The following is a 27,198-nucleotide window of genomic DNA, read 5'->3' on the forward strand; positions in this document are numbered from 1 at the left end:
AATGAATTAGCTTGCTCGTGTTTGCAGAAGAGCTCTGCGTAAGTCAACTTTAGCATCCCAAGGTCCTGAGGGACAGGAGGAGGTGGGGGACGTAAAAGCAGTGCTGAGTGAGGTCTGCTCCCCAGAGAGGCCTGGGTGTCAGCCCCTGACCTTCACAGGGGAACTTCAAATTAGCTCTAATGCTACACAAGTGACTCAGCTACAGCTCCGTTCATTAGAGAAATTAGCTTTGACTAGGCAACTAGTGAAATGGCAAGACAATTAAAATAAGGAATATCAATGGAGAAGAAAATTAGAAGACAGAGCAGTTCTTGTTGTTAATAAATGAAGAAAATTGTTATGTAGCCACTGGAAAATTTTGATAAACTTCAGTGTCATTCTGGAGTTTATAATAGATTTTACTGGATTTAATAGACTATAGTAATCTTGTTATCAAAGAATGTCTTGTAACTAAAATCCTCTGGAAGAAGATACTGTATGGAGCTGATAGATCTCAGTGATTCTTTCATTTTGAAGCTGGATACAGCCTATTAAGCCAAAGACTCTTTCATGACAGGTATTGATCAAGTTCCAGTTAAGCACCAGCTAACATTTTGAACAGTAAAACTTGCTGGCTGGTTTTCATACAGCCTGTATGTACAATCCCTTTTCCTTAAATAATAAAATGGATGGATTGATCCATCCATCTCTACTGTCAAAATGTCAGTGTAGGAGCTCATTACAGCAGACTGTTACCTTATCAACATGAGCAGCACATTCCTTACTAATATCCTGAGCCCCTCTCTACAGAGAACAACTGCTCTTAATGTGAGTCTCTTTCAAAATACATCCAGACTGATGGAGATCTCCAGCTGCTTTTATGGGCCCCTGCAGTGATCCTGATCGAAAGACCATTGTACATCAAGGATCCACATAACAGTGAACCTGAGTAGGCACAAGTCTTTGCTGCACGTATAGCATCACCTTCAGGCCTGTGCCGTGCTGCACATCTCCCTCAGCCGCAGGACAAACTCAGCAGGGTGATGATAACAGGAGCCTGCAGGCAGCTCCCACTCCGACCTGGCGATTGCACCACCTGCATGGCCTTGCCTTTATCTAAAAGCGCGCTGAGTTCTCATGAGAACATCCTCTGTGTTTGACAGAAGAAATGATGAATAGAGCTGTTTTCTTGTAAGAAATCCTATATGAGCTTGAATGAGCTCACCGAGGTAACCTCTTCTACCGACGGTGTCTGCACAGCATGCTGCGCGTGGAGGGGAGGCCTGCCCGGTGCTGCACAACTCAGGGGTCCTGACATCTGAAGGGACGTAAGATTTACTAAAATTTTCTCTTTCTTGTTACTGTTAGCTTTGATACCTAGCATTTCAGATATGTTACAAAGCCCGGCTGCTTTTCTTACTGGGAGTATAACTGGCCCAAAGCACCCGGTGCAACAGGCAGGTCCCAGCGCAAAAAGATTTTGTGGAGAAAGGATGCAAAGGGAGAGGGGGTGCCTGGCTGGCCCGCACGCTGGGCTGGTGGCAGCCACCAGGCCTCTAGCCCAGGTGGCTGTCACAGAGGTCTGGGAAAGCGAGATATTGTCAGATCACCTCACTGCCGAAACATTAACGTGCCTCAGGAAACGTGGGGTCAGGGGAGGCCAGGCCGGGTGGCCCCACAGCAGCGGTGGGCAGCGAGCAGTGGGGAGTGCGGGACATGGGGGGCAGTGGGATGGAGGCCTCGGGGGATGCGGGGTGGGCGGTGGGGTCGAGGGATGTGTGTGGCTGCAGCAGGCCTCTCTGGCCGCCGGTGATTGCTGGGGTGACGGGGGGCATGGAGCCACCTGCGGGGTGTGCGGCTTCCTTCATTCCCCCTCTGTGTGGCCCCCTGCAAACCAGGCTGGGGAGGCGGCGGCCCCTCTCCTGCACAGCTCAGCCATTTGGTCTGCTCCCCCCACACACTGCGGGGGATCGGTGCCTGCACACTCCCCTCTGCGTGTAATACAGCTGAGCTGGCAAAATACGCAATGGGTTGTGGCTCGGCTGGGCACGGGGGCAGAGGTGGCCCTAATTCACAGAAATCCACCCTGCTACCCCAATAATGAGCAGGCAAATATTCACGCATTTTGGGGTGGCAGGGTGGAAGAGCAGACTGGAGGAGTCTGTTGGGGGGGGATGCTGAAGGTGAGGTTGGACATCAGCTTGCTGAGAGGGTGATCAAGCACTGGAACAGGTTTCCTGGGGGAGGGGGAGTGTTGTCACGGCATCAAGTCTGTCGGTGTTCAAGAAACATTTGGACAATGTTGTTAGATATAAGGTTAGATATATGTTGTCCCGTGCAGGGTCAGGAGTTGGTTTCAATGATTGCCCTGGGTCCCTGTGAGAAACACTCTGTGGCCAATAACGTAGGCTCAGTGATGATCTCAGTGAAGTAGTACTTTTTTATTCGCAATTGCAATGGCGGGTATCCTGCAAGCAGGAGCGCACCTACTAGTTCCATAACACAGTTTATATAATTTATTTCTCGACTGGGACCCTGCCCTGTTTCCCTATTGATTGCATGGTCCAGGGTCACAATCTATCCGATGCTTTACAGATAATACATGGCTTTCAGTTGCCAGCCTGTTATCGTTCAAATTTCTAGTGACTTTTCACTCTGTGAGGTGGTAATGTTTCTTCCCTTATCTGACTTGGCTTGACACCCCATGATTTTTGCTTAATTGAGCTAAACAGTCTGATTGTTACCTGCATTTTTCAAGGTTTTCTGGTAAGCTTTCTGAAGCATATCAATGCCACATTCCTTCCCTCTAAAGAATGTAACATCTCTAAAAAAAAACCCTCTTTCTTACATGGTCACATACACCCAGTAAATGCTTTTCTTTTGAATATAGATTTAGTACTTGTCTTTCTTCTCCTCCTGCCTCCCATACATTGAGCATTCCCAAGAAGCAGCATGTCTGGTACTTTCTGTGCTTATGTTACCAATTCTGGTGCAAAAACAACATTTTTGTTCCCACAGTCCCTTCCACCTCAGGATCTTCTATGATTCTGTGATCTGTCCTGGCAGCCAGGGCTATTAAAACTGCCCACATGGTGGGACAGGGTAACTCTGAGTGTGCCCACGTCAGCTTTACCTGAGCCGGGGCTGGGCACTAGCAGTGGGGAGGAGGTTCAGGAGGTTCAGTCTGTGGACATTGTCTCTTGTCTGGTCACTGGATACCACAGAAGCTTAGGGGTGTCCTCCTTTCAGATACTGGTATACACTGAAGAGCTATCCCTTTGCCTTCTCTTCTCTTTCTGAACAGTCTCATCCCTCTCAGCCTTTCCTCCTGTGAGAGACTCCCCAGTCCCCTCCTCATCTAAGGTGTGGCTCAGAGGAGAAGGATCACAACCCTCAACCTGCTGGCAACACTCCACCTAATGCAGCCCAGAGTACCATTAGCCTTCTTTGCAACAAGAGCACTCACGTTCAGCTTGGTGTCCACCAGGACCCCAGATCCTATTCCAACAAGCCACTTTCCAGCTGGGCAGCTGCCAGCATGTACTGGTGCCCGGGGTTGTTTCTCCCCAGGTGAACTTTGCTTTCTCCTTGTTGTACTCAGTTCTGTTGTACAACAGAACTGAGGTTCTTGTCAGACCATTTCTCCAGCCTGTTGTTTTGGTAGGCAGCTAACCACCAAACACTCTCTCAGGTCCCTCTGCTCAGCAGGATGGGAGGTGGGGGGGATGGGGGGATGAATAGGATGGAGGAAAAAACTTGCAGGTTTGAGATAGGAGTAGCTTAATGAAAGAATAGCAAAGGTTGCAATGAAAAGAAGAAAAAAGTACTCTCTACTTCCCACCAGCAGGCTATGTTCAGATACTGCCTGGGAGACAGGGCCTCAGTGTATGTAGAAAACAAACAGCTTCATAACAAGTGTTTCCTCCCTTCTCCTTTTTCCCCCAGCTTCTATTGCAGAGCATGACATCATATAGAGTCACAGAATGGCTTGGGTTGGAAGGGACCTTAGAGATCATCTAACTCCAACCTCCCTGCCATAGGTAGGGATGCCACCCATTAGATCAGGTTTGCCAGGGCCCCATCCAGCCTGGCCTTGAACACCTCCAGGGATGGGGCATCCACAGCTTCTCTGGGCAACCTGTGCCAGGGCCTCGTTACCCTTATACTGAAGAATTTCTTCCTAATACTTACACCAATTTTAGTTTAACACACTCTGGTCAGATCTGTTGTTATGTCAACCTTTTGTGCCTCACGTTGGGTGCCAAAAGGACTGTTGTGGTTTAACCCAGCCAGCAGCTAAGCACCACACAGCCGTTCACTCACCCTCCTCCCTCCCTCTCTGGGATGGGGGAGAGAAACAGGAAAATTAAGCCTGTGGGTTGAAATAGAGACAGTTTACTAAGACAGGATAATAATAATAATAATGTGTATGAAACAACTGATGTGCAACGCAATTGCTGACTACCCGCTGACCGATGTCCAGCTTATCCCCAAGCAGCTGCCCCCACCCTGGCCAGCCACCCCTATATATTGTTTAGCATGACGTCAGATGGTATGGAATACCCCTTTGGCCAGTTTGGGTCAGCTGTCCCCCCCCAGCTCCTGCTGCACCCCCAGCCTGCCCACTGGCAGGACAGAGCGAGAAGCTGAAAAGTCTCTGGCTTAGTGTAAGCACTGTTCTGAAACAATTAAAACATCAGCATGTTATCAACACTCTTCTCATCCTAATCCAACACATAGCACCCTACCAGCTACTTGAAGGATAATTAACTCTGTGCTAGCTGAAACCAGGACAGTGTGACATCAGGTGTTATGGAATTTCCCTTTGGTTGGTTTAGGTCAGCTGCCCTGGTGATGTCCCCTCCCTATCACTTGCCCACCCCCCGCCTGCTGGCTCTTGGGGGCTTGGAGGGAGTCCAGATGCAGTGTCAGTATTATTCAGCAATAGACACAACACTGGAGTGATACCAGTGCTGTTCTAGCTACGAGTACAGAGCACAGCACTGTGTGGGCTGCTGCAGGGAACGGTGACTCCATCCTAGGAAGACCCAACATAAGGACCTAGCACTTGCTCTGTTGCCAGCCTGTTATCGTTGAAATTTCTAGTGACTTTTCACTCTATGTGGTGGTAATGTTTCTTCCCTTATCTGACTTGGCTTGACGCCCCATGATTTTTGCTTAATTGAGCTAAACAGTCTGATTGTTACCTGCAACTCCACCATTTCGTGGTCACTCTGCCCAAGACAGCTTCCGACCACCACATCTCCCACCAGTCCCTTTCTGTTTGTGAACAGAAGGTCTAGTGGGGCACCTCCCATGGTCAGCTCAGTGTCCAGCTGCGTCAGGAAGCTATCTTCCATGCTCTCCAGAAACCTCCTAGATTGCTTTCTCTGGGCTGTGTTGTGTTTCAGGATATGTCTGGGAAGTTGAAGTCCCCCATGAAAACAAGCGCTGAAGATTTCGCAACTTCTGACAGCTGCCTGTAGAACTCCTCATCCATCTCCTCATCCTGGTTCGGCGGTCTATAACAGACCCCCAGCAGGATGCTTGCCTTGTTGGCCTTCCCACCAATCCTAACCCAAAGAGACTCAACCTTATCATTCCCAGTCTCAAGTTCCACAACATCAAAAGATTCTCTAATATAGAGAGCCACACCACCACCCCTTCTGTGCTGCCTGTCCCTTCTGAAGAGCTTATAGCCAGTCATTGCAGCACTCCAGTCATGAGAGTGGTCCCACCACGTCTCCGTGATGGCAACCAAGTCGTAGCCTGCCTGCTGCACGATGGCTTCCAGCTCCTCCTGTTTGTTACCCATGCTGCGTGCATTAGTGTAGATGCACGTCAGCTGGGCCATTGCCTTATCCCCCAGCCTTACCATTGTTCCCCCTGGCACAGCCCCAACAATCCTTGCTTCAGCCCCATCCCCCTTCTTACCTAGTTTAAAGCCCTATCAATGAGCCCCGCCAGCTCCTGGCCCAGGATCCTTTTTCCCCTAAAAGATAGGGACCCGTCTGCGGCCATCAGGCCAGGTGCTGAGTAAACTGCCCCATGGTCGAAAAACCCAAGATTTCTGCGTAGGCACCAGCCCCGGAGCCACGTGTTTAACAGGTGGGCTTTCCTTGTCCTCTCCGTACCCCTCCCTGACAACGTAGGGATGGACGAAAATACTACCTGCACTCCCGCTCCGTCCACTAACCGTCCCAGCCCCCTAAAGTCTCTTTTGATAGCCTTCAGGCTTCTGTCATCAATGTCATCACTGCCTGCCTGGACTATCAGGAGAGGATAATAATCAGAGGGGCGTACCAGGTTGGGGAGCTTCCTGGCAACATCCCTGACCCTGGCCCCAGGGAGGCAGCAGACTTCCCTACGGGTAGGGTCAGGCCGACAAATAGGGCTCTCTGTTCCCCTAAGGATAGAGTCTCCCACGACAATCACCCTTCTTTCTTTCTTGGTGGAGGCAGTCCTGATGCGTGGAGTTGACCTCCTCGCCCTAGGCATCCTCCTGGGAACACTTGCTACCTCTTTCTCATTACTGGTCTGTCAAGCTCCAGGGCCTCAAACCTGTTTCGTAAGGGCACCTGGGAAGGTGGGGCCGGAAAGGGAGGGCATTGCCTGCGATGTCAAGCAGGGACCTGTTTCCACTCCTCCTCAACTCCCAGATCCCCTCCCTCTGCCCGACGGTGACAGGGCAGGGGGTCCACCCCCATTTGGGGTGTCTCACCTCGATACCTCTCCTTGCGGCCCTGCAGGGAGTTGCTCCAGAAGTCTATCTCCCGCTCACACTCCCTGATGGCCCTCAACCTCTCCACCTCCTCCTTGAGCTCCGCCACCATGCGGATCAGGTCATCCACCTGCTCGTACCTCACGCACGCAGTGTCTCTGCCTCCCGCCGATGGCAGCAGCAGGCTCTGACACTCCCTGCATCCTGTGACCTGAACCGGTGCATTCTTTGACGGGCAGTCGGTCTGGGTGTGTACCGACCTCCTGCAGAGCACACCGTGCCTGGTGAAGACCATTATCACCTAGCTAACGGCTGTCGTTAAGAGGTGTTCATGTGGGCAGGGGTTGCTCTCCGCCCTGCCTGCTCACCCTGCCTGCGCGAACTGCTGCGCTAACTGCCGCGTGCATCCAGTGACCTGAACTGCTGCATTTTTGGATGGGCAGTCGGTCTGGGTGTGTACCGTCTTCCTGGAGAGAGCACCATGCCTGGTGGAGACCATTGTAGCCTAGCTAATGGGAGACTGTCACACAGACACAGAATCACACAGAATTTCTAGGTTGGAAGAGACCTCAAGATCATCGAGTCCAACCTCTGACCTAACACTAACAGTCCCCACTAAACCATATCCCTAAGTTCTACATCTAAACGTCTTTTGAAGACTTCCAGGGATGGTGACTCCACCACCTCCCTGGGCAGCCCGTTCCAGTGCCTAACAACCCTTTCAGTAAAGAAATTCTTCCTAACATCTAACCTAAAACTCCCCTGGCGTAACTTTAGCCCATTCCCCCTCGTCCTGTCACCAGGCACATGGGAGAACAGGCCAACCCCCACCTCGCTACAGCCTCCTTTAATGTACTTATACAGAGCAATAAGGTCACCCCTGAGCCTCCTCTTCTCTAGGCTGAACAAGCCCAGCTCCTTCAGCCGCTCCTCATAGGACTTGTTCTCCAGGCCCCTCACCAGCTTCGTCGCCCTTCTTTGGACCCGCTCAAGCACCTCGATGTCCTTCTTGTAGCGAGGGGCCCAAAACTGAACACAGTACTCGAGGTGCGGCCTCACCAGAGCCGAGTACAGGGGGACGATCACCTCCCTAGCCTTGCTGGTCACAGTGTTTCTGATACAAGCCAGGATGCCGTTGGCCTTCTTGGCCACCTGAGCACACTGCTGGCTCATATTCAGCCGACTGTCCACCATCACTCCCAGGTCCTTCTCTGCCTGGCAGCTCTCCAACCATTCCTCTCCCAGCCTGTAGTTCTGCTTGGGGTTATTGCGTCCCAGGTGCAGGACCCGGCACTTGGCCTTGTTGAACTTCATACAGTTGACCTCAGCCCATCGGTGCAGCCTATCCAGATCCTCCTGCAGAGCCTTCCTACCCTCGAGCAGATCGACACACGCACCTAGCTTGGTGTCATCTGCAAACTTACTGAGGGTGCACTCAATGCCGTCATCCAGATCATTGATGAATATGTTAAAGAGGACCGGCCCCAGCACCGAGCCCTGGGGGACGCCACTAGTGACTGACTGTCGTTACAGGAGGTTTTCGTATGGGCCGGGGGGGAACGCTCTGCCCTCCCTGCTCACCCTGTTTGCCCGCCCTGCCTTGCTAACTGCCGTGCCACTCTGTTTGCCCACCCTGGTCACTACACTCCTGGTCGCTCCTGCTCCCTAGGGGCTGCTTTTGAATGGCCAAGGGGAGGGGCGCTGCTGGCTCTGCCTGCGCCTTGTCAGCCTCCCTCACGAGGGCTGCTGGGTCCTGGCAGCTCCCTCAAGTAGGCTCGATGCCGGAAAAATTAGCCCTGCCTGTCCCGATCCCCCGCTCTGCTGCAGAACGCATCTGCCCCGCAGCTGATTGCCTCGGCAAGATGTCACTGAGAAGAGACTGGCTCCATCCTCCTGACCATCACATTCTACGTATTTATTGTTATAAATGAGGTCTCAACTCAATCTGAATTTTGTAATATTTATAAAACAAATATTTCTAAAAGGTATAAAAGGCAAGTAAACAGCATTGGGCGTGCAGGGAGTCTACACTCCACCAACACGCACACAAAAACATCAAACATTCTAAATATACAGAACATTGCTTTACATACTAAACGCAAGTATGCCTATACATACGTACAATCAGGAAAGATAACAAACAATCCTCTAAGTTCCATGACTTACTAAACTTGAGTACACCTATACATACGTACGATCAGAAAAGGTAACAAACAATTCTCCAAGTTCCACGACTCAACAGTCCCCATTTTGCACTCCTTTTCTTGATTACCTACAAGTCTCCATTTTCCATTCCCTTTGAACAATATGTCTTGCTTTAAGTTGTCAAGCAACTCGGTCTTCAGGCCTTATGTATCCCGTTCTTCCCGGATCAAAGAAAACCATATCCATCTCCTTTTTAAGGCCAATAGGCCTGGGTCAAAAGGAACGTTCAGCTCACCAGGGGGCGGAACAACAAAGGCCTTTGATGGCTGTAGCAGCAGAGGGGCCCATGGCGTAGCAGTCGGATCAGATGGGGTCTCACCAGGGCAGAGTAGGGGAGAAGGAGAACCTCTCTTGAGTTAGTAACCCCATATTTACAGATGTCCAGCTTGCTTAATCGGTCCTTAACCCAGTACTCATCAACCAAGGCAAACTCCTTTATTCTGACTTCCTCTGGGGCCTCGGGGTGGGGGTGGGGGGAGAGGGGAGGGTTCCTCAGGGCAGACTCTGGCAGTATAGACAGAGACCAAGAAGGCATTCAGTACCTCTGCCTTCTCTGTATCTTCTGTCATCAGGGCACCCACCTCGTTCATCATTCATTCAACCTTAAAGATCATCTAGTTTCAACCCCCCTGCTCTGGGCAGGGTTGCCAGCCACCACAGTAGCCTCCAGGGATGGGGCATCCACAACCTCTCTGGGCAACCTGTTCCACTGCCTCACCACCCTCTGAGTGAAAAACTTCCTCCTAATGTCTAACATAAATCTCCCCTGCCTTAGTTTAAAACCATTTCCCTTTGTCCTATCACTATCAGCACATGTAAGCAGGTGTTCTTCATTCTGTTTATACACTCCCTTTAAGTACTAGAAGGCTGCAATGAGGTCTCCCTGGAGCCTTCTCTTTTCCAAGCTAAACAAGCGCAGTTCCCTCAACCTTTCTTCACAGGAGAGGTGCTCCAGCCCTCTGATCATATTGGTGTCCCTCCTCTGGACCTGTTCCAAGAGCTCCACATCCTTCTTGTGCTGAAGGCCCCAGGCCTGCACATAATATTCCAGGTGGGTTCTCACAAGAGCAGAGTAGAGGGGGACAATCACCTCCCTCTCCCTGCTGGCCACCCCTTTTCTAATGCAGCCCAAGACATATTTGGCCTTCCGAGCTGCAAGCGCACACTGCTGCCTCGTGTCCAGCTTCTCGTCCAGCAGGACCCCCAAGTTCTTCTCTGCAAAGCTGTTCTCAAGTTCTTCTTCTCCCAGTCTATATAAATACCTGGAGTTGCCCCAGCCCAAGTGCAACACCTTGCACTTGGCCTTGTTGAACCTCATTATGTTCTCATGGTCCCACTTCTCCAGCCTGTCCAAGTCCTTCTGGATGGCATCCCTTCCCTCTATTGTATCAACTACACTGCTCAGCATGGTGTCATCTGCAAATTTATGTAAGCCTGTAGTTCCCCTGGTCTTCCTTTCTCCCTTTCTTAAAAATTGTAATGTTTCTCTTTTTCCAGTCACCAGGGACTTCAACCGACAACCACCATTTTTCAAATATGATGGAGAGTGGCTCAGCAACCACATCAGCCATCTCTCTCAGCACCCTGGAATGTATACCATTTGACCCCATGGACTTATACACATCCAATTTCATTAGGCAGTCCTGAACTTGTTCCACTTTCACAGTGGGACGGAATCCACTCCTCTCACACTCTCCTTGAGGTTCAGAGTCCTGACATGTGCCGTAATGACCACACAGACACCTGGGTAAGTTTAAGGATCAATAACTTCAACCACTTTATTGAGGACAGGCTCCCTTCTCATACCATTAGCTCTACAAGCAGTATTTTCCCACTAACTATTCATTGGTTAACAACGTTGCCCAGCAACAGCAAACATTTAGCAACTTCCATATCTTAACGGTTGGAGAAAAAGAAGTTTGAGACAGCAAGGTGTCTTGTGAATCACCACTTTTTTCCTTCTAACTTGTTTACATTCCTCATGGCTTTATTGTTAAGAGTTCGATGGTATGGAATCATAGAATCATAGAATATCACAAAATCACAGAATTGTCTAGGTTGGAAGAGACCTCCAAGATCACCTAGTCTAACCTCTGACCTAACACTAACAAGTCCTCCATTAAAACATATCTAAGTTCACCTTAGTTTTTATCTTAAGCACCTTAGTTTTTCCAAAGATTATAAACCCTCTTTTTATTCTTAAGCTCTAGCCACAATTCTCTGTTCAGCTAGGCCAGTCTTATTCCATGCTGGCTTGTCTTTGGACACGTGGGGACAGACCGCTCCTGTGCCATTAAGGTTCCCTTCTTGAAGAGTGCCCAACCTTCCTGGACTCCTCTGCCCTTCAGAATTGCCTCCCAAGGGACTCTGCCATCCAGTGTCCTGAGCAGCTCAAAGCCAGCCCTCCAGAAATCCAATACAGTGGTTTTACTGGTCCCCTTCCTGGCCTCACCAAGAATGGAGAACTCCACCATTTCATGGACACTCTGCCCAAGACAGCTTCCGACCACCACATCTCCCTCCAGTCCCTTTCTGTTTGTGAACAGAAGGTCTAGCGGGGCACCACCCCTGGTAGGCTCAATAACCAGCTGCGTCAGGAAACTATCTTCCATACTCTCCAGAAACATCACAAAGTGCTTCCTCTGAGCTGTATTGTATTTCCAGGATATGTCTGAGAAGTTGAAGTGCCCCATGAGAATAAGTGCTGACGATTTCACAACTTCTGCCAGCTGCCTGCAGAACTCCTCATCCGCCTCCTCATCCTGGTTTGGCAGTCTGTAACAGACCCCCAGCAGGATGCTTACCTTGTTGGCCTACCTGCTGATCCTAATCCATAGGGACTCAACCTTATCATTCCCTGTCTCAAGTTCCACAACATCAAAACAATCTTTAATATAGAGAGCCACACCACCACCCCATCTGTGCTGCCTGTCCCTTCTGAAGAGCCTATAGCCAGTCGTTGCAGCACTCCGGTCATGGGAGTGGTCCCACCATGTTTCAGTGATGGCAACCAAGTCATAGTGATGACAACCAAGTCATAGATCATCCCCATCAAGTAGTGGACCCGTGTTTTCTCTGGTCCTCCTTTTTCTGTTCACATTTTTTAAAAAGCCCCTTTTATTGTCTCCCACAGTCATAGAATCATAGAATAACTAAGGCTGGAAGAGACCTTCAGGATCACCTGGTCCAGCCATCACCCTACTACCAATGTTGCCCACTAAACCATGTCCCTAAGCGCCACGTCCAACTTTTCCATGAACACTCCCCAGCACGGTGACTTCACCACCTACCTGGACAACCCATTCCTGTGCCTTACTGCTCTTTCTGAGAAGAAATGCATCCTAATTTCCAACCTAAACCTCCCCTCGTGCAACTGGAGGCTGTTCCCTCTAGTCCTATTGCTAGTTACCTGCGAGAAGAGGCTGACCCCAAGATCCCCACAACTTCCTTTCAGGTAGCTGTAGAGAGAATCATAGAATCATAGAAACACAAGGTTGGAAAGGACCTACAAGATTATCTAGTCCAACCATCCTCCTAACACCAATACTATCCACTAAGCTATTACAGAATCATAGAATCATAGAATATCCCAAGTTGGAAGGGACCCATAAGGATCATCGAGTTCAACTCCTGGCACCACACAGGTATACACAAAATTTTAGACCATGTGACTGCACGTTTGACATGTGTGACCATGTTTGCACAGTCCAAACACTTCATAGAATAGAATATCCTGAGTTGGAAGGGACCCTTAAGGATCATCAAGTCCAACTCTTGACACTGCACAGGTCTACCCAAAAGTTCAGACCATGTGACTAAGTGCACAGTCCAATCTCTTCTTAAATTCAGACAGGCTCGGTGCAGTGACCACTTCCCTGGGGAGCCTGTTCCAGTGTGCAACCACTCTCTCTGTGAAGAACCCCCTCCTGATGTCAAGCCTAAATTTCCCCTGCCTCAGCTTAACCCCGTTCCCGCGGGTCCTGTCGCTGGTGTTAATGGAGAAAAGGTCTCCTGCCTCTCGACACCCCCTTACGAGGAAGTTGTAGACTGCGATGAGGTCTCCCCTTAGCCTCCTCTTCTCCAGGCTGAACAGGCCCAGTGACCTCAGCCGCTCCTCGTACGTCTTCCCCTCCAGGCCTTTCACCATCTTCGTAGCCCTCCTCTGGACACTCTCCAACAGTTTCATGTCCTTTTTATACTGTGGTGCTCAGAACTGCACACAGTACTCGAGGTGAGGCCTCACCAGCGCAGAGTAGAGCGGGACAATCACCTCCCTTGACCTACTAGCGATGCTGTGCTTGATGCACCCCAGGACACGGTTGGCCCTCCTGGCTGCCAGGGCACACTGCTGGCTCATATTCAACTTGCTGTCTACCACAACCCCCAGATCCCTCTCTTCTAGGCTGCTCTCCAGCGTCTCATCGCCCAGTCTGTACTTGCAGCCAGGGTTTCCCCGTCCCAGGTGCAGGACCCGGCACTTGCTCTTATTGAACTTCATGCGGTTGGTGATCGCCCATCTCTCCAACCTATCCAGATCCCTCTGCAAGGCCTTTCCACCCTCATTCGAGTCCACAACTCCTCCAAGTTTGGTGTCATCAGCAAACTTGCTCAAAAAAACTTCTATTCCTACATCCAGATCATTTATAAAAATATTGAAAAGTACCGGCCCTAAAATGGAGCCTTGAGGGACCCCACTCGTGACCGCCCACCAGCCTGACGCAGCCCCATTCACCATAACCCTTTGGGCCCTTCCCGTTAGCCAATTGCTCACCCATCGTACGATGTTTTTATTTAGCTGTATGGTGGACATTTTGTCCAGTAGGATCCTATGGGAAACTGTGTCAAAAGCCTTGCTGAAGTCCAAAAAAATCACATCAGCTGGTTTCCCTTGGTCCACCATACGGGTGATCTTATCATAAAAGGAAATCAGGTTAGTTAGGCAGGACCTACCCTTCACAAACCCATGCTGGCTGGGACCAATGACTGCTTTGTCCCCCAGGTGCGCCTCAATAAGTTCGAGAACCATCTTCTCCATGATTTTACCAGGCACTGACGTGAGACTGACAGGCCTGTAATTGCTAGGGTCTTCTTTCTGACCCTTCTTGAAAATCGGTGTCTCTGCTTTGCCTATGTCATTGTCTGTGAGGAGACCTTCCCTATCAAGGAGCGGCCCTGTGTATTCTTTAGTTCTCCTTTTTCCATTCACATATCTAAAAAAAAACTTTTTATTTTCTCTCACAGACACAGCCAGCTTCAACTCTAGGTGTGCTTTGGCCACACAAATTTTCTCCCTACAAACACGAACAGCATCTCTGTATTCTTTCCATGACACCTGGCCCTCCTTCCAGTAGCGAAACACTCTCTGTTTCCGCCTAATCTCCATTAGAATGTTCCTGGTCAGCCACGCCGGCCTCCTGCCCTGCCTGCCTGACTTGTGATATTTAGGAATTGCCTGATCTTGTGCTTCTAGGAGGCATCGCTTAAAGAATGACCAGCACTGGTGGACATCGAGGCCTTCAAGAGCAGTTTCCCAGGGGACCTTGCTGACTAGTTCCCTGAGCAGCCTGAAGTCCGCTTTCCCCATATCTAGGGATGAGGTTTTGGTGGCACTTTTCCTTCTGTCACCGTAAATTTTGAACTCAACCACTTCATGGTCGCTATGACCAAGGCGGCCACCAATCACCACATCTCCCACCAGACCCTCTCTGTTTTCTAGCAACAGGTCTAGGAGGGCACCTTTCCTAGTTGGCTCCGTTAGCACCTGCACCAAGAAGTTATCATCTAGGTGCTTCATGAATCTCCGGAACTTGCTCGTGTCAGCCATGTGGCACTCCCACTTAACGTCTGGCAAGTTGAAGTCCCCCATAAGGACAAGGGGAGTTAATCTCGAGGCCTCTCTTAGTTCTGTAAAGAATAATTTATCGGCGCTATCGTCCTGGCCAGGTGGTCTGTAATAGACTCCCACAACAACATCCCCTTTATTCGTTCGTCCCTTGATCCTTACCCAGAGGCTCTCAACTTTGCCATTGCCGACCTGAAGTTCCACACAGTCCAGCCCGCTTCACATACATCGCCACCCCACCACCTCGCCTACCCTGCCTGTCCCTCCTGAAGAGCCTGTAACCATCTATCGCAACACCCCAGTCACAGGACTCATCCCACCAGGTTTCGCTTATGCCGATGATGTCGTAGTTGCGGGACTGGGCCAGGACTTCTAGCTCATCCATTTTATTCCTCATACTGCATGCGTTCGTGTAGAAGCACTTCAGGTGCGTCTCCTTACACTCAGCACCTTGTGGATCTGACCGAAGGACCTCAGTGGCACACAGCCCCTCTGATTCTAGCGTACCATCCCTTAGGTCTTCACCGGCGTGCCTGGTTTTAGCCCCTTCCCCCTTCAACTCTAGTTTAAAGCCCTATCTATCAGCCCTGCCAACTCCTGACCAAAGATCCTTACCCCTCTCCGAGAGAGGCACATCCCATCCAGTGCCATCAGGCCTGGTGTAGCATAGACCTTCCCGTGATCAAAGAACCCAAAGTTCTGCCGGTCACACCAGTCTCGAAGCCACGAGTTTATGTGAACAGCACGCCTTTCAGCTTCGATCCCCCCTATCGGAAGGACAGAGGCAAACACAACCTGCGCGCCTGATCCTCTAAGTAGTCACCCCAAATCCCTAAAGTCTCTTTTGATCGCCTTCGGACTTCTCGTTGCTACTTCATCGCTACCAGCCTGAAAGACCAGTAGCGGGTAGTAGTCAGTGGGCCGTACCAGGCGCTTGACTTTCTTGGCAAAGTCTCTTACCCGAGCCCCAGGGAGGCAACAGACTTCTCTGCGGGTTGGGTCCGGTCAGCATATCGGTCCCTCTGTCCCTTTCATAAGGGAGCCCCCCATAACAATAGCCCTTCTTTCTTTTTTGAAGGATGATGTGGCAATGTGATGTGTAGGTCCCCTTGTCTTAGGCGCCCCCTCCAACTGGGACGGGTTTTTATCTACTTTGTCATTCAGATTGTCTTGTTCTAGTCCTTCATATCGATTATTTAAGGGTAGATGAGAAGGTGAGGTGGGCAGAGAGAGGACTCGCCTACCACCCCGAATAGGCACCTGCCTCCATTCCCCCCCTTGATCTAGGTCTCCTCCCGCTGCCTGGCAGGAGGTGGGAACCTCCATCTTCTGCATAACAGGAGACGCCTGTGCTGTGCTTCTTGAACTCCGACAGGCTTGGTGCAGTGACTCCTTCCCTGCATAGCCTGTTCCAGTGTGTGACCACCCTCTCGGTGAAGAACCTCTTCCTGATGTCTTGCCTAAACCTCCCCTGCCTCTGCTTGACACCATTCCCACACAAGTTACCCTGTGGTGTGCATCCCGGATTCTCCCTTGCTTAAGCCAGAGAATGCTGGCACTTAATGGCTGAAAGAGTCTTCCGTCTAGGTGAGGAGGAAGTTATGTGTTCTTCTAACCATTGGGAGAGTGTTTCCAAGGCTGAAATGCAGGCCTGTACTGGGGCAGAGAGATTTTCCTTGTATTTATGAAACTGGTTGGACACATTATCCACAGTTGGCTCCATCCCCTCCTCCCAGTCCATTGCTGTCAGTGTGCTGGCATGTAATGAGGGTGCAGCCTGTACAAACTTCCGCCACATGGATGCTTGTTGCAGGAAGAATGGCCGAAAGCACGACAGACACCAGTATGGTCAGATCATGCTCCATTTTATTACCCAAATAGCCTGATTTTTATAGTGAACTTAACAGGGGGGATAGTGTCTCACACAAGATTATTGGTCAAAAGCACTCAGACAAACGACTACAAGAAAACAACCCCACCTGCAAGAAAACAACCCCCTTGTGATTAGCAGTCATGTAGACCTTGTCCTTCAAGCCAGCGGCTGGCAACAATATTTCTCTAAATTCCTCAATTGGGCGATGTGGGAACACTGTCATGGGAACTTCTCATAGTTGTCCTGGTAGCTTGGTTTGCTCAGCTGTGGCGAGCCACGGGATCTTTGCTGTTTGAAAAATCCCTCAACAGATGCTGTGCACTGGACTTCATCAGGGTCTTTAGGTGTCTGGGCATTATTCAAATCACTATAAATCATCTCCAGCACAGCTAATTCCCACAGGTGCTGGAGACCTGTGGGAATTCTCCATATTAAACCACATTATCCATAGTGGTCCACTTGCTTACTTGATATACAATATCTTCCTTGTGGGGATACCTTTCTTTCACAGCTGCCAGCTTCCAGAGGCTGAGAACCTGTGCCTCTCTCCCAATTACTCTATCAATGAGCCTTTGTCTAGAGAGGGATCCCAGCTGCTTGGCTTCACTGGTTTCTAGTTGTTGGCTATTGGCCCCAGTGTCCCAGTTTCAAAGCAGCCAGGTGGGGATGTGCTAATCTGGATGACGACTGAAGTCCTTTCGTATTTCTCGCAACTCACTCAAGGATAGAGATCGAGTGATTTCTGATTCATTTATGATTTCCGTCTCTTCTCCCTAATGTTGCCAAGATGACATTGCTTTAGAACTGCCTGCCTCTTGCTCTTTTCTCTCATCCTTAGGAGGAGCTTCTTCCCTTACTAAATGATCTGACTTCCGTTTCCATTGTTTTGTCTTTACTATAGGGGCGACTGATACCATAGACGGTTGGTCCTCTGGGGTGGTCAGTGTGTGTTATCTCATCATCAAATTCAGAAACTTCCCTATCCCTTTGAGGGTGCTGGGAAGTGTTAATTGACATTTGATAGGTGTAAGCCAGACCCCAGCAGAGTGCAGCAAGCTGGTGGAGTTCTCTGGTATTGGGTCAGGGCATACGTCTTTCAAACATTGTACCAGTTTTCTTGGATTTTGCACTTGTTCAGATGTGAAGTTAAGAACCATTGGAGGAGAAAACCATGACAGGTACCTGCCCATATCCCCACACACACCTTGCCACCCACAACTACTTTGTCTCAGGACAGGTCCTTGGATGATATTCTTAATAAATTGTTTGACCTTAGGGAGGAAGACAAACACTAGAACTAGTAATAGAAGGATAACATCCGACCAAGGGTATCCGAAATACTCAAAGGCTGCTGCAATTAGCCCACAGGGAGAGAAGAAGAAGGCACCACCCCCGATATTATTCACAAATTGACTGCTAGGAGAGAAAAAGAAGGTGGTGTAATTCTTAATATTTCCAAAAAGATAATCTCCATGAGACCAGAATGAGAACAGTGCAGGGCCTGAGTACCAGACGAAACTGAAGGCCAACATGTTACAGCACGGTAAAGAAACCAAACACAGATTTCAACATGTTCTCCGATCAGACATAGAGGAAAAAAGAGAACAGAGAATTCACTACATACAACATAGTCACCCAGAAAAATATTAACAGCAAACCGAATGTTGTGACTAGCAAGTATGTTAGTTGTAAATACTTGAATCAATTCTACTGTTATCTCAACCCTTGAGCCCCATGTTGGGCACCAAAAAAGGACTGTGGTGGTTTTACTCAGATGGGCAGCCGAGTTCCACCACAACCGCTCTCTCACTCCCCCCTCTCCTCAAAGAGGAAGGGGGAGAAAATACAATACAAAGAGCTTGAGGTTTGAGATGAGAATGATTTAATCAAAGGGAAAGCTGCCATGCCCTACTGCCACACCACACCCTGTGTGCCCATCCTGGTTATCCTGGGCTGCCGGCTCCTGGCAGTTAATTCAGCTGCCTTGAATTGCCTCGATGCAGGAAATCGAGGAAACCACTTCACAGAATCATAGAATGGTTTGGATTGGAAGGGACCTTGAAGATTACAAAATCACAGAATCACAGAATGGCTGAGGTTGGGAGGGACCTCTGAAGGTCATCTGGTCCAACCCCCCTGCCAAGCAGGATTTCCTAGAGCACATGCACAGGATGACATCCAGGTGAGTTTTGAATATATCCAGAGAAGGAGACTCCGGAACCTCTCTGAGCAACCTCTTCCAGTGCTCTGTCACCCTCACAGTAAAGAAGTGCCCCCTCATATTGAGACAGAACCTCCTGTACTTCTGTTTGTGCCCATTGCCTCTCATCCTCTCACTGGGCACAACTGAAAAGAGTATGGTTCCATCCTCTTGACACCTTCCCCTTCAGATATTTCACAGGATCACAGAAATCACAGAATCACAGAATGACAGAATCAACTGTAGGGGTTGGAAGGGACCTCGAAAGATCATCGGGTCCAACCCCCCTGCCAAATCAGGTTCCTCAGAGCAGGCTGCCCAGGTAGGCATCCAGACAGGCCTTGAATATCTCCAGAGAAGGAGATTCCACAACCTCCTGAGGCAGTCTGTTCATATGCTCCGTCACCCTCACCATGAAGAAGTTCTTTCGCATGTCAGTGAAGAACTTTCTGTGCTCTAACTTGCAGCCATTGCCCCTTGTCCTATCCCCACAAACCACTGAGAAGAAGTTGGCTGCATCCTTCTGTCCCCCACCCCTCATATATTTATATACATTTTTCTAATAGCAGCTTCCCGGGATCCAACTTGAATGACTACAAGAGGATAATAGTCCTCTGGTTTAATGAGTCGTGGCAGAGCCTTCCTAACGTCTCTGACACGTGCCCCGGGAAGACAGCACACTTCTCTGGCTCTGTTATTTGGGCAGCAGATAGGAGCCTCAGTGCCCCTCAGCAAGGGGTCCCCAATCACCAGGACTCTCCGCTCTTATTTTGTGGCACCGGTTACAATGCGGTGCTCCATCCGGCCCTGATCCTTATGTTCTGCACTTCCCCCAATCTTGACTCTCTTCTTGGGGTTGCTTCCCAGGTTTGGACTACTGTCCAGACCCTCAGCCTCTTCCACAACCTCCCTGAGAGCCTCAAATCTATTTCCCAGGGACACCATGGGTGTCGGGGACAGACGTCTCTTTCTGCTCCTAGCCAAGACAAGGTTCCAGCCCCTTGTCTCTTGCAGACAGTCTAGCCCTCTCTTCTGCATGTGTTCAACGGGGGCAGCCTCTACCCCTTGTCGGGACATAGGAGAGGGCTGCCGAGCAACAGCAGGGGTGGGGAGACCCCTCCTATCAATCACCTTCAGAGACTCCCTCAGGCTGCCGATTTCTCACTGCAGCCCAGCCACCTGCTCGAGGAGTCCCTGAAGCAGGGCACACCTGCACCTGTGATGGTGCCTTCCTCTGTCATGGCCCAGATGGGCCTCCAGATTCCGGAGTTCCCCACAGTCACCTGTCTGGACTGCCACCTCTCCCCTCAGGGGATCCACCTGGGTGTCCACGTGAGCCCAGAGAGGCAGCATCTCCTCCGTTTGGGTTTCAACCTCGGACCGCCCGCTGCAACGGGTGCCCACCATGGCGAGGTCTAGGTTCTCCTCCCTGCCCCACTTGAACTGCCCCGCACAAACTGCCTGTGCTAACCGCCAAGCTGGTCCTGTTAGCACGTCCTGTCTGTGATCGAATGTGTATTTATATACATTGATGAGGTCTTCCTTCAGTCTTCTCTTTTCCAGGCTGAACAGGCCCAGTTCTCTCAGCCTGTCCTCATAGGACAGCTGTTCCAGTCCTCTAATCATCTTCATAGCCCTCCTCTGAACTTGCTACAGTAACTATTTCCATCTTGTACTGACCTACCAGATCACCTAGTTCTAGCCTCCCTGCCACAGGCAGGGACATATCCCACTAGACCAGGTTGCTCAACCCCCCATCCAACCTGGCCTTGAACACCTCCAGGGATGGGGCATCCACAGCTTCTCTGGGCAACCTGTTCCAGTGACTCACCACCCTCTGAGTGAAGAATTTCTCCCTAATGTCCAGCCTAAACTTACCCTCTTTTAGTTTAAAGCCATTACCCCTTGTCATGTTGTGGTGGTTTTTACCTTTCTGGGCAGCTGAGCTCCATTACAACCGCTGTCTCACTCCCCCTCCTTAGAAGAAGAGGGGAAGAAGAACGTATATTGGAAAGAAAACAAACAAACAAACAAACTCATGGGTTGAGATAAGGATGATTTAATTAAATGAGAAAAAGAAGAGGGAAAAATAAAATAAAATAAGCAAAGGCTGTGCAAAAACACGGTGAAGGAAAATAAATTACTCTCTACTTCCCATCAACAAGCGATGTTCGGCCATGTCTAAGGAAGAAGGGCCTCAATATGCATAGCGGTTGTTCAGGAGGACAGTTGTTTCCATAAAGAGAGCCCCCCCCTCTCCTTCCCCTTTCCCACCTTTTATTGCTGTGTGTGATATCATACGGTATGGAATATCCCTCTGGTTGATTTAGGTCAGGAGAAACATTAGCCCTTCTACTCCCTCTGGGGTCCTGCCCAACAGAAACTGGAACAGCAATTTTTCTAGGACACCTCCTTCTTTCTGCTGTATTTCCTTGCAGTTCATGTATCCAAGTGTCTAGGGTCGAGGTAGGTTCACCATCCTATTTCATAGAATCATAGAATCATAGAATATCCTGAGTTGGAAGGGACCCTTAAGGATCATCAAGTCCAACTCTTGACACCGCACAGGTCTACCCAAAAGTTCAGACCATGTGACTAAGTGCACAGTCCAATCTCTTCTTAAATTCAGACAGGCTCGGTGCAGTGACCACTTCCCTGGGGAGCCTGTTCCAGTGTGCAACCACCCTCTCTGTGAAGAACCCCCTCCTGATGTCAAGCCTAAATTTCCCCTGCCTCAGCTTAACCCCGTTCCCGCGGGTCCTGTCACTGGTGTTAATGGAGAAAAGGTCTCCTGCCTCTCGACACCCCCTTACGAGGAAGTTGTAGACTGCGATGAGGTCTCCCCTCAGCCTCCTCTTCTCCAGGCTGAACAGGCCCAGTGCCCTCAGCCGATTTCCTCATATCTTCCCTGTGGTCATGCAGATAAAACCACAGTGTGCCATGTGGTGTGTGTCCTGGGTACTCTTTCCCTTGGGCAGGAAAATGCTGACTCTTAATAGCTGAAATACTACTCTGTCTAAGTGAGGAGGAAGATATATGTTCTTTGAGGTGGTGGACCTGCTGGAACAGTTTCTCCACAGCTGAGATGCAGGCCCATAGTTGGGCAGAAGGGTTAATGTTGCCAGAAGGGCAAGGTAAAAACCACCACACTATCACTACACTCTCTGAGAGTCCCTCCCCAGCTTTCCCATAGGCCTCTTTAAGTACTGGAAAGCTGCTATAAGGTTTTCCCCACAACATTCTGTTCTCCAGGCTGAGCAATCCCAACTCTCTCAGTCTATCTTCATAGGAGAGGTGCACCTTCCCTCCAATCATCTTTGTGGCCCTCCTCTAGACTCACTATAATGTCCATGTCCATGTCCTTCTTGTGCTGGGGGCCCCAGAGCTGAATGCAGGATTCCAGGTGGGGCTTCACAAGAGCAGAACAGAGTGGGAGAATCACCTCCCTTGACCTGCTGGACATGCTTCTTTTGATGCAGCCCAGGATGCAGTTGGGTTTCTGGGCTTCAAGCACACGTTGCCAGCTCATGTTGAGCTTCTTGTCAACCAACACCCCTGGGTCATTCTCAGGGCTGCTCTCAATCCATGCTCCACCCAGCCTGTATTTGTGCTTGGGACTGCTCTGACACAGGTGAAGGACCTTGCACTTGGCTTTGTTGAACCTTTCACAGAATCACAGAATTGTCTAGGTTGGAAGAGACCTCCAGGATCACCTAGTCCAACCTCTGACCTAACACTAACAAGTCCTCTACTAAACCATATCACTCAGCTCTACATCTAAACGTCTTTTAAAGACCTCCAGGGATGGTGACTCAACCATTTCCCTGGGCAGCCCATTCCAATGTCTAACAACCATCTCAGTAAAGAAGTTTTTCCCAATATCCAACCTAAAACTCCCCTGGCGCAACTTTCCTACCCTCGAGCAGATCGACACATGCACCTAACTTGGTGTCATCTGCAAACTTACTGAGGGTGCACTTGATCTCCTCATCCAGATAGTCGATAAAGCAGCCTCTAGGCTGCTTTTGAACATCAGCCTAGAGGGGCACTGCTGGCTCTGCCTACACCTCTTTAACCTCCCTAGCGAGGACTGCCGGGCCCTGGTGGCTCCCTCCACCGCCTCGAGTGGCCTCGATGCCGGAAAAAAAGCCCTGCCTGTCCTGATCCCCTGTTCTACAGAACACATCTGCCCCAGAGACGATTGCTTCGTCAAGGCGTGAACCTCATGAAGTTCACACAGACCCATCTCTCAAACTTGCCCAGGTCTGTCTGGATGGCATCCCTTCCCTCTAGCGTTTCGACCGCACCACACAGCTTGGTGTCATCTGCATTCTTGATGAAGGTGCATGTAAGCCATGTCACCGACAAAGATGTTAAACAGCACTGGTACAAGTACCAACTCCTGAGGAACAATGCTCATCGCTGGTCTCCACCTGAATGTTGAGACATTGACTGCAACTCCTTGAGTGCGACCATCCAGCCAATCCCTTACCCACTGAGTGGTCCATCTGTCAAAGCTATGTCTCTCCAATTTAGAGACAAGGATATCACGTGGGACAGTGTCAAATGGTTTGTACTAATCTCCAGAAGGTCAAGTAGATCTTAAGAAGGTCTCAAAGATCCAGAGCCCAGACACTGTGTGGTGGTTTCACACTGATCGACAACTATTGTCCACCACACTACTACATCACTCCCTCTGCTCAAGAGAACAGGGGGAAAAATATGATAATAAATGTCTCATGTGTTGATACAAAGAACAGTTTAAATAAAGGAAACAAAAATGGGAAAAAAAAATGAGAGAAACAAAAAAGGCATATGTCATGTGGAAGCAAAAGGAGAAAATGATTATCCTGTACTTCCCAACTGCAGGCAATGTCCAGCCACTTTCTGGGAAGCAAGGCCTCTATATGCATAGTGGTTGTTTCAGAAGATCAATGGTTTCATAGAAAGTCCCCCCCTCAGCTTTTATTGCTGGGCATGACATCATACAGTATGGAATATCCTTTTGGTCAGGTTAGCTCAGGTTTCCTAGCAATGTCCCCTTCCCACCTCCTGCCAACCCCAGCCTACTGGCTTTGGGAGGGTAGGCACTGGAGAGCCACCCTTGGTGCTGTGTCTGCACTGATCGTTGTTGTGATATCAGGGCTGTTCTAGCCACAAGAGCAGAGCACAGCACGATATGGGATGCTGTGGGGAAGGTTAACTCCATCCCAGCCTGACCCTGCAACACATTGCTGCTCAAACTGCTGCGTCTGCTGGCTGCCTCTGTTAGCTGTGCTCTTCTCAGACTACCAAACCATTGTGAGAAACAGGGGGGCTGCAGAGGACACATTTGCCTTTAATAGCCCTATTTGGCCTGTCAAGAAACTGTCTGGGTCCTGGTGTGGGGACGCTGGTAACCAGCTTTGGAGCACATCTGCTCCCATGGGCTGCTGTTGCTCTGAATTGTGTCACCCTGCCAGAGCAGTCAGAGGCTGGGGTGAGTACCTGGCTTGCTGTCAGCTACTTGGCACACGCCTCCTTTGGCATCCCTAGTGCTGGGGAGTCCCAGGGCCAGCCTGCCTTCTCCTGGGAAACCCCTTGGTGCTGCCTCGGGGAGATGGGCATAGCCCCACACCTTGCCAGGGGACAGTGGCTCAGCCCTCGGAGGAGGGCTGCCTGTCCCCAGATTGTGTGGGCTGTCTTGTTATGCTGGTGATACCCTGCTGACTGCACCCACTGAGCAGGAGGATGTCAGGGAGGCATGGGAAAGTGTCATGGACACTGTGGGAGAGCAAAACAGCAAAAGCGATCCATGGAGAGCACAACAATCCCATGCTGTAAGATGGGAAAGATATATTTCCATGCTGGCAAAGCCAGGCACCCAGAAAATCAGTACCTTGCAGGAAAAAATAGCCCAATAGGGCTGTCAAATGCAACTCAACCTAACCCTGAGCCATTAAGTCCTGACTGGGCTCAGGAAGTCCCTCCACTCACCTCTGAGAAGAGACAGTGTGCCTGTTTCATGGATGGGTCAGCCAAATACAAGACAGAAGTGGAAGAAGGTCTTTAGTCCAGCTAATCAAAGTAGGGGAAGGACAGTGGTCACTATGCAGAACTAGAAGTTGTAGTAATGATATTTGAGGAGACTTAAATTCCTAGGTTGTACCTAAAAATGCATTTGTTTTTCTCATGTAAAACCCTTTTGTGAAGCCTCACACTGCCACCATACCTCGCTGCCTGCTGTATATCAACGCACACGAAGTGCCGGATGTCCCTGCCCATCAGCTGCGCCAAAGCTCCCTGTCTGCTACATCACACAAGCAACTGGACTGCGTGGTGAAGTTTGCACCATTACTGTCGTACGGAAGAAGGGGCAAAGGGAATGGCAGGACATCTCTGGTGGTCCCAGCCCTAATGTCATTGTTGTTCTACACATGTTGTTACAACCAGTGTTTGTTTTACTTGTTATTATTTTTGTTTATTATTATTTGCGGGACAGCTTTGGGTATGAGAATCTCTGTAGTAGCCAAACAGCTCTCTAATTCAGTCTGTAACTTTTAAGAAAGGTCAATTGTATGTATATCAAGGCAGGGGGATTGTAGTGATCCCAAACAGAAGACCATTATACATCAAGATATAAGTGATCCACATAATAAATGAATCTGTGTAGACCCAGGTCTGTGCTGTGCTGAGCGTATGGCATCACCTTCGGGCCTGTGCCATGCCACACATCTCCCTCACCCACAAGACAAACTGTGGGTGATGGTAACAGGAGTCTGCAGGCAGCTCCCTCTCAGACCTGATGATTACACCACCTGTGTTGGCTTTGCCTTTACCTTAAAGTGCAGCAATAAGTTCCCATGCAAACATATTTTTTGCTTGATGGTAGAAATGTGTAAAATTGCTTTCATGTAAGAAAATAATGTAGTAGCTCAAATAATCAAAATGGGGCAATATTTTCTACTAGCAGGGTCTGTGTGTGGATTGGAAGCAATTCAGTGCTGCACAACTAGGGGTTTCCAGCAGCTAGAGGGGCAAAAATCTATAAAATCTATAATGTTCTCTTCATATATAAGATATATATTGTTCTCTCATATATTCCCTTTTCTTTATATTGTTAGCTCTAATAAACAGATTTTTAAATAGTATTTTACAGAGTCTGTATGTTTTTCTTACTGGGATCTTAACAGACAAGCACCTCCCTTTGCAAAACTGCTCTGGAAGGTTCCCATTTTTCAATAGAAGTGATTTGATGATTTAACATTTACCTCTGAATTTTGAAGTTAATGAGCTAGGGATTGTTGTTCCCTAATTATTGTCTCTGTGACTATTTTGTGTACCAGTTATTTTGCTTTACTAAAGATGGGGAAAACTTAATCTCCTGACTTGGCAGACACCTCAAAACCAGTAGGCAACATGCTCACAATTCTTCTCCAGATGCATTTGCCTACATTTTTGACCAACTGCTTCTCTGTGAAGTGTAAGGGCCAATATGAAGTAATTATTTTACATTAGTATTGTGAGAGTATTTGAGCATGGCTGTCTAGTCCAGGCTTTCAGGCTGTTACTTTGCCTTTACCACTGAGTTTGCACCCTGCACATCCTAGAGTCCTCCACTGGCTAAACATTAAACCAACATCAACACTGCTTCCTGTCAAGGAGGGGTCCTCAGCAGGCAGGAGAGACTAATTTGTTTTCCTCCTTTCCACCTGCAGCAGGGAAGAAACCGAAATGAGCTCCCCTTTGGACTTGTGGAGACAGGGAAGGACATACCTAACAAGAACAAAGGGTTTGTGTACATGAGGTGTGAGTGTATTCAGCCATATCTCCATACATTTTTACAATTAATCTTTCATTTTGAATATAAGACAGATATCTCACAAGTTAATGGATACGATGGCTTGCCATTTCCATACTTGGCCTTTCATGTTCATTGCTGGCATCAAATGAGTCACACCATTAGAAACCATAGCCAGACCTTAGCAGTCCACAATCCCTGATGCTCTGACAAGAGAGCCACAAGAGTTGTCACATTGCTTCCAGTCACAGAAAAATACACGTGTTGATCTCCTGGCAGAAGAGCTGCAGCCTCAGACAGCTCCTCATAGCTCGGGGTTGAAGGAGGACTGGGGTGCAGACTGCAAAGAACAGCAGTTTCTGAAATCTGAAAAGCTGAAGACTGGTGACATCTTGAGAAGAAGCTGCAGTGCTCAAGCGCTGTAGAGAGGGGAGAAAAGGACAAAAGAGGAGGTAAGGATTTTCTGGAGAGGTGGGGCTAAGGCAGAGTAGAGTATGGGGTGAATAAAGGCAGCCTTGCCCAAAGAGTGCAGCAAACTTGCAGGCATGAGAAAAGTTTGAGAGAGAAATTTAAGAGTCAAACAGTAAAAGCTCATTGA

At 49.4% G+C, this 27,198-nt stretch overlaps 1 long non-coding RNA gene across 1 annotated transcript; it reads left to right on the forward strand.

Annotated features, from left to right (window-relative positions):
- The first annotated feature begins 442 nt into the window (after positions 1–442).
- On the forward strand, positions 443–25,950 carry LOC137852193 (uncharacterized). The gene is made up of 2 exons (XR_011093716.1): positions 443–1,307; positions 23,084–25,950. It is a non-coding gene; the product is annotated as an uncharacterized lncRNA (long non-coding RNA).
- The last annotated feature ends 1,248 nt before the right edge of the window (positions 25,951–27,198 follow it).

The sequence above is a fragment of the Anas acuta genome, chromosome 1 (genome assembly GCF_963932015.1).
Source record: "Anas acuta chromosome 1, bAnaAcu1.1, whole genome shotgun sequence".
In the NCBI taxonomy this organism is placed as follows: domain Eukaryota; kingdom Metazoa; phylum Chordata; class Aves; order Anseriformes; family Anatidae; genus Anas; species Anas acuta.